Source organism: Lynx rufus, unplaced genomic scaffold (assembly GCF_022079265.1).
Source record: "Lynx rufus isolate CCGP_SWC_20201006 ecotype Redwood Valley unplaced genomic scaffold, mLynRuf1.p SCAF_23, whole genome shotgun sequence".
NCBI classification, from domain to species: Eukaryota; Metazoa; Chordata; class Mammalia; order Carnivora; family Felidae; genus Lynx; species Lynx rufus.
The window spans coordinates 5403774-5415000 of NW_025814838.1; the positions used below are offsets into that span (position 1 = coordinate 5403774).

At 40.6% G+C, this 11227-nt stretch overlaps 1 protein-coding gene across 11 annotated transcripts in view; it reads right to left on the bottom strand.

Moving 5' to 3' along the window:
• Positions 1-11227, bottom strand: part of TNRC6A (trinucleotide repeat containing adaptor 6A) — a 99592-nt gene that overhangs the window by 79328 nt on the left and 9037 nt on the right. The window contains exon 1 of one of the 11 annotated variants that reach the window (XM_047087659.1): positions 6481-6517. The exons of the other annotated variants lie outside the window; for them this stretch is intronic. The gene's annotated coding sequence lies outside the window, so the exon portion shown is untranslated. Of the gene's footprint in view, positions 1-6480; positions 6518-11227 lie in introns of those variants that run through there. 11 annotated transcript variants of the gene reach the window in all.

Here is an 11227-nt window from a genome sequence, read left to right on the forward strand (position 1 = left end):
GAGGGGACTGGGCACTGGTGATCTTTAACAGAGCGATGACGGCATTTGTTTCGTGAATGTTTGTGGGAGGGTGATGTGGGAGACACAACAAGATACAACTAGTGAACGGCTGTAAGGTCCCACATCAGAGGAGTTCAATAGCTGAGAGAAGTAGGAAGGTAGCTAGAAGGCTACCGGAAATTAGCAAAAACGTCTGTCCTTTAGAAAAAACTCATGACGGAAAATGCCAGGAGCACGACAGAATACGCAGGACACTATCATCTGTGTAAAAAGCGAGAGAGAGGACACGTGCTCTCATTCCCCTGTATGTGCACGAAATGATTCTGAAAGAACACCTAAGAAACAAACAGTGGCTGTGGGGAGGAGGAGGGAGGACCTGGGCTGATGGGGGATGGGAGGAAGGATCTCACTACAAACCTTTCCATAGTATTTTAATTTCTGAGCCATGTGTGAATGGTAAGCGTTAAAAAATTAAATATTAACAATATTTTCAAGCATTAATATTAAATGAGTACATTTTGATCTTCACAAAGTAAAAGGCTGTTAGGTTTCTGGTTTGCCAAGAGATTTGGTCATGTGTGCATGCTAGATTTTGTTAGGTTTCTTTCCTGTATCTATTGAAACACTTATATGATTTTTGTCTTTTTTATTTTTTTCAGATTTTTATTTAAATCCTACTTAGTTAACATATAGTATAATATTGGTTTCAGGGGCAGAATTTAATGATTTGATTTTTGTAGAAGACAAAAGATTTTTGTAGAAGACCTGCTGGCAGGTACAATTGTATTGATGAATTTTCTAGTAGTGAACCAAGCCTGCATTTGCTAGTATAAGAATTTAGCTCAGGCCATGATCTCATGGTTCTGGAGTTCGAGCCCCGCGTCGGACTCTGTGCTGACATCTCAGAGCCTGGAGCCTGTTTTGGATTGTGTCTCCCTCTCTCTCTGCCCCTCCCCACGTTTGTACACTCTCTCTCTCTCAAAAATAAAATAAACAATAAAAAAAGATGAAAACTATAACGTTGTATCTTTTTTTCTTTTACTAATTTTATTGGCAAAAATGTTCAAGAGTAATATCTGGTTCTGGCAAGAGTGAGAGTTAAAAGGTTCTCTCTTCTATTGCTGGTGGAAAACTACTGGAAAGTACTGTGGTGTTTTAACAACTGAAGTTATATACATTCCAGACAGCCAACCCATTCAGTAGAATGTATCTGATGATAATAAACCCACAGTATGCAAGGCCATATGCATATCAAAGTTCACTGAGAGGTTCACAACGGAAACTGAAGGTCTATCAACAAAGAAATGGCTATCCTCTCGGTTAGCATAGCACGTTGTATTGAAAAGGAGTTGCTCTGTTTGTTTATTGACTTGAAGGGATGGCCCTTTTTAAATTTTATTTTGTAAGATTTAATTATTATTTTAAGTAATCCCTACACCCACTGTGGGGCTCAAAACCACAATCCCAAGATCAAGCGTTGAACACTCCACCAAGTGAGCATGCCAACTGCCCTAGGAATGTTACTTTGTGTGTGTGTGTGTGTGTAGACATATAAATATATAAAGCAAGTTGCAAAAATGTGAACAATGTTATCCCATACTTTTTTCAAGCTGTTTATATGTGCTTGAACAACTTTATAGGAATTTAGAGAAAGTCATGAGGAAATATCCTCCTGAACTAGGAACATCAGAGTAACCTCACAACTGGACCAAGTATCTAAGGAAATTATTAAGTTTTTTAAAAAGTGTATCCCAGGGGTTCCTGGCTGGCTCAGTTGAAAGAGCATGCAACTCGATCTTGGGGTCGTGAGTTCAAGTTCCACACTGGTACAGAGATTATTTAACTAAATAAATAAACAGACTTTTAAAAAAAAAGTATATCTCAATTTGAAATGTTACATTACAGGTACGTTACTTTTACAAATTAGTACCAAAGAAATGTTTAAAACTCCATAATGTCCAGGATTTGCTTTCACTACTCCAAGCCCCACCCCATCCCCCCAAAAAAGGAAAAGAGAAAAGTGCAACATGATTGGCACGTTGGCAACTGCTGAAACTGAGTAATGGGTGCCCGTAGCTTCTTTGTTCTGTTCTTATCTGTGTATGTTTGAAATTTTCCATAATAAAAGACAAAAACAAGTTACAAGCCTCCACACGAATGATTAAAGGCAAGGCAATATGGAGGGAGATTAGAGACGGGAGGAAGGAGCCAAAGTGTAAGAACAGGAGTAGTGGGAGCAGGAAGAGAATGGGTAAGGCGAGTGCCCATGATGGCAAGCAGGACACAGCCAGGATCAAGAACGCCCTTCCTCGTCCTGCTCTTCCTGATGCTTGATGGTCCGTTTTTCCTACATCCCCAACATGAACATCATCAAAAGTAATCACTTCCAAAGGATACTCTTGTAAACTGCTGTGGGGAGTATGGACTAATAGAGCCCACAGGTGAACAATTTGTAAGTATCTAATATCAAATTTTCAAATGTCACTATGTTATGATCCATAGATTCCAATCTAAGCCCATAAAAAAGAAATTGTACAAAAACAGATACTGCAAAAGAGCCTAAAACCCAATCAACAGAGAAAAGTTAAACACACCATAATGTACTCTTACCATGGAATCCTACCTAGTAGTTTCAGAAATGAAAGGGGGTTGTAGACTTCTACAGTATGCAGGAAAGAGTTGACACAGCAGGTCTGAGACGGTGATCCTTAGAAAGGTTGGCCCTCGGCTGGTGTCAAGGAACCTGGGTTCCAGAGAGGTTCCCACCATTCCCTAACTGATAATGGTAAACTGTACAAGCCATACAGATCATGCTGAAAAGGCACAGTTGTGCTTTCCTTTTGGGAATCTGGAATTTTGGTACATGTTGGCAGACAGCACCTCTGTGACCAACCCCTAACAGGAACCTTGGGCACTGAATTTCTAAGGAGCTTTCCTGGTAGACATTTTACACATGTTGTCACAATTTGGTGCTAGAAAATGGAGCATGCCCTGTGTGACACGACAGGGAGAGAGCTCTTGGAACTTGCACCTAGTTTCCTCTGGATTTTGCCCAGTGTGCCTTTTCTCTTTGCTGATAGTTTTGCTGTAATAAATCACAGCCACGAGTACCACTAGATGCTGAATCCCAGGGAATCATCAAACCTGAAGGTCGTCTTGGGGACCACCTGACAAACATGGCTTTACAGAGAAAGGTCTCTAAGACACATTGCCGAGTCAAAAGAAGGTCAACATTCAGATCACTAAATCATTTGTTAGAAAAACAAAAAGAAAATCCCACTAAAAGGCACACATTTTCCACAGTACAGTAGGGAAGCAGAGGGGAGCAGACCCTCAAGGTACCCAGTTGACTCTGCACTCAAAATTATTTAGTGATAGCCTATACAATGATTAGTCACTATACCAATAAAAATGTCCTATAAGCCAAGCAGTCTCTGCGCACTAGGAGAACCTAAGCATAAAACATGACTTTATTTTTTTAAATCAATTTATTTATTTTTGAGGGGTGGGGGAGGGGCAGAGAGAAGGAGAGAGAGAATCCCAAGCAGGCTCTGCCCTGCGCACAGCCTGATGCGGGGCTTGAACTCACAAACTGTGAGAACATGACCTGAGCCGAGATCACGAACCGGACACCTAACTGACTGAGCCACTCAGGTGCCCCCAGAAAACAGGATTTTAAACTATAATTTGGTAGAAACAACTGAACACACGTAAAATAAGGAAACAAGCCACCATTTGGTAGAGGCTGTAAGCAAGTTTAGGAAAATAAGACATGCATACGAGCTGTTACAGCTAGGGAAAGCTTCAAGAAGGTGATCTTAAAGGATCCTGAAGAGTTTTCCACAGACAGAGAGGTGGGCCTTTCAGGCAAGGGAGGACAGAAAGGCACAGACACAGCAAAGCATAGAGATTTGTTAGCATGGTGATTTCAGGGACCAGTACTCAGAGGAAATTTCAGAAAAAAGGAGGAAAAGTTAGATAAAAGTAGGAAATAAATTGCTAAATAGGGTGACAAGCCTCTTGCAATACTTAGAGTAAATATGCAATGTCCTGAGCCACAGCAGTGGACCGGAAATGAAAAGCAAAGATCACCACACCAAGGTAACCATAAGAAGCTGGAATAGTTGATGGTATTAGTAAGAATGATAAAAGAAGCATGTTAATGATGATACCTCCAGATTTTAGAGAGCAAACATTTAAAAGTGGAGGCTCTGGTGTTGAGATGGTAATTCCATAATGGGACAAGAGGTTATATCTTGCTTCACAGAATAGAAGATTGGTGGGGGGGCAGCTTTCCACAGGGCCTAACTAGCCTGCCAGTCAGCAACCTACCATAAGCCAGCTCATCACCACACAGAAGCCAGCTGTATGTGACAAGCTGGTTATGAAAATATATTTCACATCTCCTGCCAAAAATGCTGTTCTCCTACTTTTCCCCTTACTGTCTATTCTATTTTCTCCCAGCCTTCCTGCTTCCCCTTTTTCTATCTGCTTGCCAACCCTCCCTTTTCTTTTCTCCTTCTCGTCCTCCTACACATAAATTAATCACCAAAGCCAGTCTAGCACTACACAGTACAAAGTCACTAGTAACCTTCAAAACAATAATTTCACCACATAGTAGAGATGGAAACCCAAATGCAGCAAAAATAGGTAAGAATGAAATCAGGGGTTTGGACAAGTTTTTCAAAAACTTTGGCAGTGATATAAAGAGAACACAATAAAAATGAAGTTTTTTGGAGTGTTTTTATTTATTTATTTATTTTTCAACATTTTATTTATTTTTGGGACAGAGAGAGACAGAGCATGAACGGGGGAGGGGCAGAGAGAGAGGGAGACACAGAATAGGAAACAGGCTCCAGGCTCCGAGCCATCAGCCCAGAGCCCGACGCGGGGCTCGAACTCCCGGACCGCAAGATCGTGACCTGGCTGAAGTCGGACGCCTAACCGACTGCGCCACCCAGGCGCCCCTTGGATTGTTTTTAAAATAAGAAGACTAGGGGCGCCTGGATGGCTCAGTCGGTTGAGCATCTGACTCCTGATTTCGACTCAGATCATGATCTCACAGTTCAGTTTGTGAGATTGAGCCCCATATGATGGCTCAAACCCTGTGTCCGTGCTGTCAGTGTGGGGCCTACTTGGGATTCTTTCTCTCTGTCCCTTCTCCCTTGCTCTCTCTCAAAATAAACAAACATATAAAATAAAATAAAGACTAGAACTTATTTGCAGATAAAAGGGGCTAGGGAATATAAGTATCAGAGAAAGTGACAGCAGATGGGGTGACACAAGAGAGCCTAGTTTAGATCACAGGCAGTTTAATAGCCACACATACTGAAGGAGTTCAATAAAAGTGATACATCCATAAAATGAAATACTACGCAGCTATAAAACAGGTAAGATATCCATGTTCTGGTATGAAAGATTCTGGAAGGTATTCAGTTAGTTGGGAAAAAAAACCTGTAAGATTCAGTATACTATGTTTTGTGTTAATAGGAAGAGATAAAAATACATATCCCCTTGTGTTTTATTTGCATAAGGAAATTCTGGAAGCACACACAAACTAATAAAATATCCGGATGGCAATAATGTATATTTCTAGATACTATCTGATTTTGAACCATAGAGCACAGACAGAAAGCTTAGCTTTAGAGGCACAGGTGGCAGTGAAGAGTCCGCGTATCTTCTGCTTAAGAATTACAGGAAGGGGAGCCTGGGTGGCTCAGTTGGTCAAGTGTCTGACTCTTCATTTTGGCTCAGGTCATGATCTCACGGTTCGTGGGTTTGAGCCCATCATGCTGACAGCATGGAGCCTGTGTGGGTTTCTCTCTCTTCCTCTCTCTCTGCCCCTCCCTGGCACTCTCTTGTGTGTGCATTTGAGCGCTCGCTCTCTCTCAAAATAAGTAACTTAACAACAACAAAAAGAATGAAGGGAAAATAAGACAGAGATAGCGATGCATTATCCAGATGATACCGAGTCTGGATCTCTTCAAAAAGAGTTTAAACCTGAAGAGGGCTTCCCCTGGCCTCATAATCTGAGCACCAAATAATTCAAGTAAAGGATTACAATCCACCAAAGAAAATAAGAATCCGGGAGATCTTAATGATATTAATAAACGCGCGGATGGATAAATGCACAAGGTAAAGGGAAAGATCTTACAGCAGAATGTCAACAAATATGGAAAGAATAATGGCCTTGGAAAGTCACTATTTGGCAATCCATTGACTGAGGCAAGAATCCTGGTGAGAAACAAGATGTTTTACATAGTTTCAAAGTTCTCCCAACAATATAATTTTTAATTACAAAAGGAAAAATCCTAACTTTACAATTACAAACCTGACATATACCACCCTAACCAAGTAACTGAAGTTACCGTCACCAGTAACGGCACAGATGAACATCATCGACCTCCTGACAGAATGCACCAGGCAAAACACAACATTGGTTTTGTGCTATTCCTGCCCAAAATGCATAACCTGGGGCACCTGGGTGGCTCAGTCAGTTGGGCCTCCAACTCTTGGTTTCGGCTTGGGTCATGTCACGGTCCTGGAGTCTTGGGATCGAGCCCTGCATGGAGCTGGGTGTCGAGCGTGCTTGGGATTCTCCCTCTGTCTCTGCCTCTCTACTCCTCTCCCTTACTCACATGCACTCTCTCTCCCTGTCTAAAATAAAAAAAAAAATTTAGAAAAAAAATTTTTAATGTTTATTTATTTTTGAGACAATGTGAGAGACAGAGTGCAAGCAGCAGAGGGGCAGACAGAGGCAGACACAGAATCTGAAGCGGGCTCCAGGCACCGAGCTGTCACCTCAGAGCCCGACACAGGGCTTGAACTCATGAACCATGAGATCATGACCTGAGCCTAAGTCAGACACTTAACCGACTGAGCCACTCAGGTGCCCCTAAAATAATTTTTTTTAAATGCGTAACAACCTAACCAACAGGACACAACACACAAATATGGATGAGGGACATCCTACCAAATAACTAGCCTGTACTCTTTAAAAAATTTCAAGGTCTTAAAAAACAAATACTGAGAAACTTCCAGAATGCCGGTGACTAATCGAACATGAAAACTAAATGCAAACTGTGTTCCTGGGCTGAATCTCCAATGAGAACAGTTTTGTTTTGTTTTTTATTTGCTCTAAAAGGCATTATTGAGACGACTGGCAAAATCTGAGTAAAGTCTATAGCTTTACTCTTAAGACCTGCACCAATATTACTTCCCCAATTTTGATAATGGTACTATACAGTTATTAAGACATGTCGTTGATTTTAGGAAATAACTACATAAAAGTTTTTGGGGCTAAAGAGGCAACATGCTTCCAAGTCACTCTAAAAGGGTTCAGAAAAAAAGCAGTATAGATGTAAAAAGAGAAAATGATAAAACAAGTGTGGTTAAATGTTAGCATTTGAGGAATACAGGTGAAGGATATTCAAGAATTCTTTGATCTATTCTTGTAAAATTTCTCTAAATCTGAAATTATTTTAAAATTAAAAGCTCAGGGGTACCTGGGTGGCTCAGTTGGTCAAGCATCCAACTCTTGATTCTAAGGTTATGGGATCGAACCTCACGGTGGGCTCCACGCTGAGTGTGGAGTCTGCTTGGGATTCTGCCCTTGCCGCCCACGCTCCCTCTAAACATATAAACTTTTTTTTTTTTTTAAAGCCCTTAAAATAAAAAGCTCAGGTTGAGGACAGTCAGTGAAATTAGAAACAGGAGAACAGACACCCCACCACAATGACAGAAGCACCCTATAGTCTGCAAGTGCTCTGAGAGATTATCTATTTGAACCTGCAATTCTGACACACAGAATTGATGCCATTCCCATTTGAAACTTAAAGAAACCAATGATCAGAAAGTCTAAGTGACTTGTATGGTATATGGTAGTGGGATAAGGCTGTCCCAAAACCTGGTTTGCTAAACTACTCTCCTAAACTCTACTCTTCTGAGGCTTAATTACTAGTTCCTTCAGGATTCTTTCCAACTCACACAAACCTCACTCTTGACCTCTAATTAAACGATGCTCATTTTCTAATTGTTTCAGATGTTAATCTCACTCTTCCAAATAGGACTACTTGCTGCTCTGAAGGCAAAAACCAGTTCTACTTGTATTGTACTCCCCAGCATTGGGCACTGCAATTAAACTCCTGCTTCCTTGCTTTTTACTAACACTCTAACCTGATCCCCAACACCAAATATGTGTTCTTTCCACTCTTCTACCCACATTCTACGTAAGGACGATCCTACTTAAGCGCTTCAATCTCCAATATCTACTTGTGTAAGCAACTTGTTTCTTTCCTCTCAAACCTCCATCTCTCCCTTTACGAGAAGTCTTAAATTATACCTCCTCCCAAGGGTTGTTGTGAAGGTTAATTAGGTAATGCAGAGAAAGTGCTTAATGGACACACTTAATAAGTGTACACTCCTCACTAGCTACAAGACTGAGATCCAAAATCCTGCACTAAATAAGGCTAAGGTTAGGACACAAGGAAAGGTGCAAACTGAAGAAGGGAGAACGTACAGCAGAAAACAGAACTGATGCACCTCTCTGAATGGCTCTCATCAAGAAGACAAAAGATAACAAGTGTTGGTGAGAACAGGTAGAAGAGGAACCCTTTTGTGCACTGCTGGGAATGTAAACTGGTGAACCCACTATGGAAAACAGTCTTGAAGCTCCTCAAAAAATTAAAAATACAGGGGCGCCTGGGTGGCTCAGTTGGTTAAGCGTCTGACTCTTGATTTGGGCTCAAGTCATGATCTCATGGTTCATGAGCTCAGGCCTCACATCTGGGTCTGTGCCTGACAGTGTGGAGCCTGCATGGGATTCTCTCTCTGTTCTTCCCCCACTTGTGCTCTCTCTCTCAAAATAAATAAACTTACAGAAAAATTAAAAATACAACTACCAATGACCCGGTGATCCCACTTCTGGGTATATTTCCAAAGGAAATATAAACAAGATACCAAAAAGATATCTGCCCTCCCATGTTTACTGCAGCATGATGCACAATAGCCAAGATATGGAAACAACCTAAGTGTCCATCAGTGAATGATGGAGATGTGGGATGTGTGTGGGTGTGTACACAATGGAATACTATTCAGCCGAAAGAAAGAAGGAAATTCTGCCATTGGCAATAACTAGATGGGCCTTAGGGCATTGTGCTAAGTGAAAGAAGTCAACAGAGACAGACAAACACTATAGATATCACTTATACATGGAATCTAAAAAAAAGCTGAACTTATAGAAACAAAGCAGAACGGTGGTTACCAGGAGCCAGGGAATGGGGAGATTGGGGAGAAGTGGTTAAAATATACAAACCTGCAATTAGAACAGGAGTAAATTCTGGAAATCTGATGAACAGAATAGTGATTATAGCCAACAATACTGTAGTATACGCTTCAAAGTTGCTAAAAGACTAGATCTCAAATGTTCGCACAAAAAAGGAATGCTAATTATGTGACATGATTAGAGGTGTTAGCTAACACTATGGTGGTAATCACACTGCAATATATAAACATTGTATCAGCACACTGTACACCTTCAACTTACACAGAGTTAGGTTTCAGTATCTTAAAAGCAAAACAACAGCACACAAGGGCAATGCACTAACCACTGGTGGGGCAGGGGATGAAATTATTTCAATTGTCAATCCTGCCTTTATAAAGATGGAAAAAAATTAAAAAGACAAAATGAAAACAGAAGCGAATACATAAAAACAATTAATACAGCACAATGAAAAATGAGGTAGATGCCAGAACAACAATTCAAGACCCTAGATTCCAAACCAGACCCAACAAAGTACCAGGTACCAAAAGAAGACAAAGATATCAAAACTACAGACCAATAACACTTATGAGTACAGACACAAGTCGTCAACAGAAGACTAATAAACCCAATCCAGCAACGTATAAAAAGTACTAATCACAGTGCCCAAGTGGGATTTGTCCCTGGAATGCAAGGTTGGTGTAGCATATGAAAACTGATGTAAAACAACAGTGTAATAGAACAATGGGCAAAAACGACATGGTGATCTCACTAGACACAGAAAAAGCATTTGACAAAATCCATCCTTTCATGACAAGTTAAAACACTCAAACTAGAAATAGAAGGAAACTTCCTTAACCTGATAAAGGCCATCTACAAAAAGCTGCCAGCTCATAACATACATAATGGTTAGGACTGAATGCTTTTCCTCCAAGATGAGAAACGAGACCAGAAGTCCACTCTTGCCAACTTCTATTCAACACTGTACTGTAGATTCTATTCAGAAAAATTGGGCAGGAAAAGTAAATAAAAAGCACTGAGACTGGAAAGGAAGTTATAAAACCATCTCTATTCACCGATACGATGTTATATATAGAGTGAGAGTCCTAAATACACACACACACACACACACACACACACACACACACACACACACACCGACTAGTAGGAATAATAAACAAGTTCAGCACAGCTGCAGGGTACAGGATCAACATACAAAAATCAATTGACCGATGTGCTATGACATGGATGAACCTTGAAAACGTTATGCTAAGAGAAATAAGTCAACCACAGAAGGAAAAACATATGATTCCACTCACATGAGGCACCTGGAACAGTGAAATTCAGAGACAGCAAGTAGAATAGTGGTTGCCGGCAGTTGAGGGTATGGGAGAACGGGGAGTTACTGTTTAATAGGTACAGAGTTTCAATTTTGCAAGATGAGAAGGGCAGTGGAGACGGCTGGTGGTGACGGCTGCACAACATGGTGAATGTAATGCACTTGATGTCACTAAATGGTACACTCAGATTTGGTTAAGACGGTAAACTGGACATACCGAATTTTAAAACTTTTGTGCTTCAAGGGACATCAAGAAAAAAGGCAACCCACAGAATGGGAGAAAATATTTACAAACCATGTATCTAACACAAGACTTGTATCTAGAATATATAAAGAACCCTTATAGGGTGCCTGGCTGGCTCAGTAGAGGCTGCAACTCTGGATCTCCAGGCTGTGTAAGTTCAAGACCCACCTTGGGTCTTTAAGAGGTTACTTAAAAATCAAATCTTACAAAAAAAAAATTAAAAAAAGACCCCTTATAACTCAACAAAAAGAACCAAATTTTAAAATGGACACAGGATTTGAATAGAGATTTCCCTAAATCAGATACACAAATGGCCAATAAGCACACAAAGATGCTCACATTATTAGTTATTAACGAAATGCAAATTAAAAAAATCAAAACCACA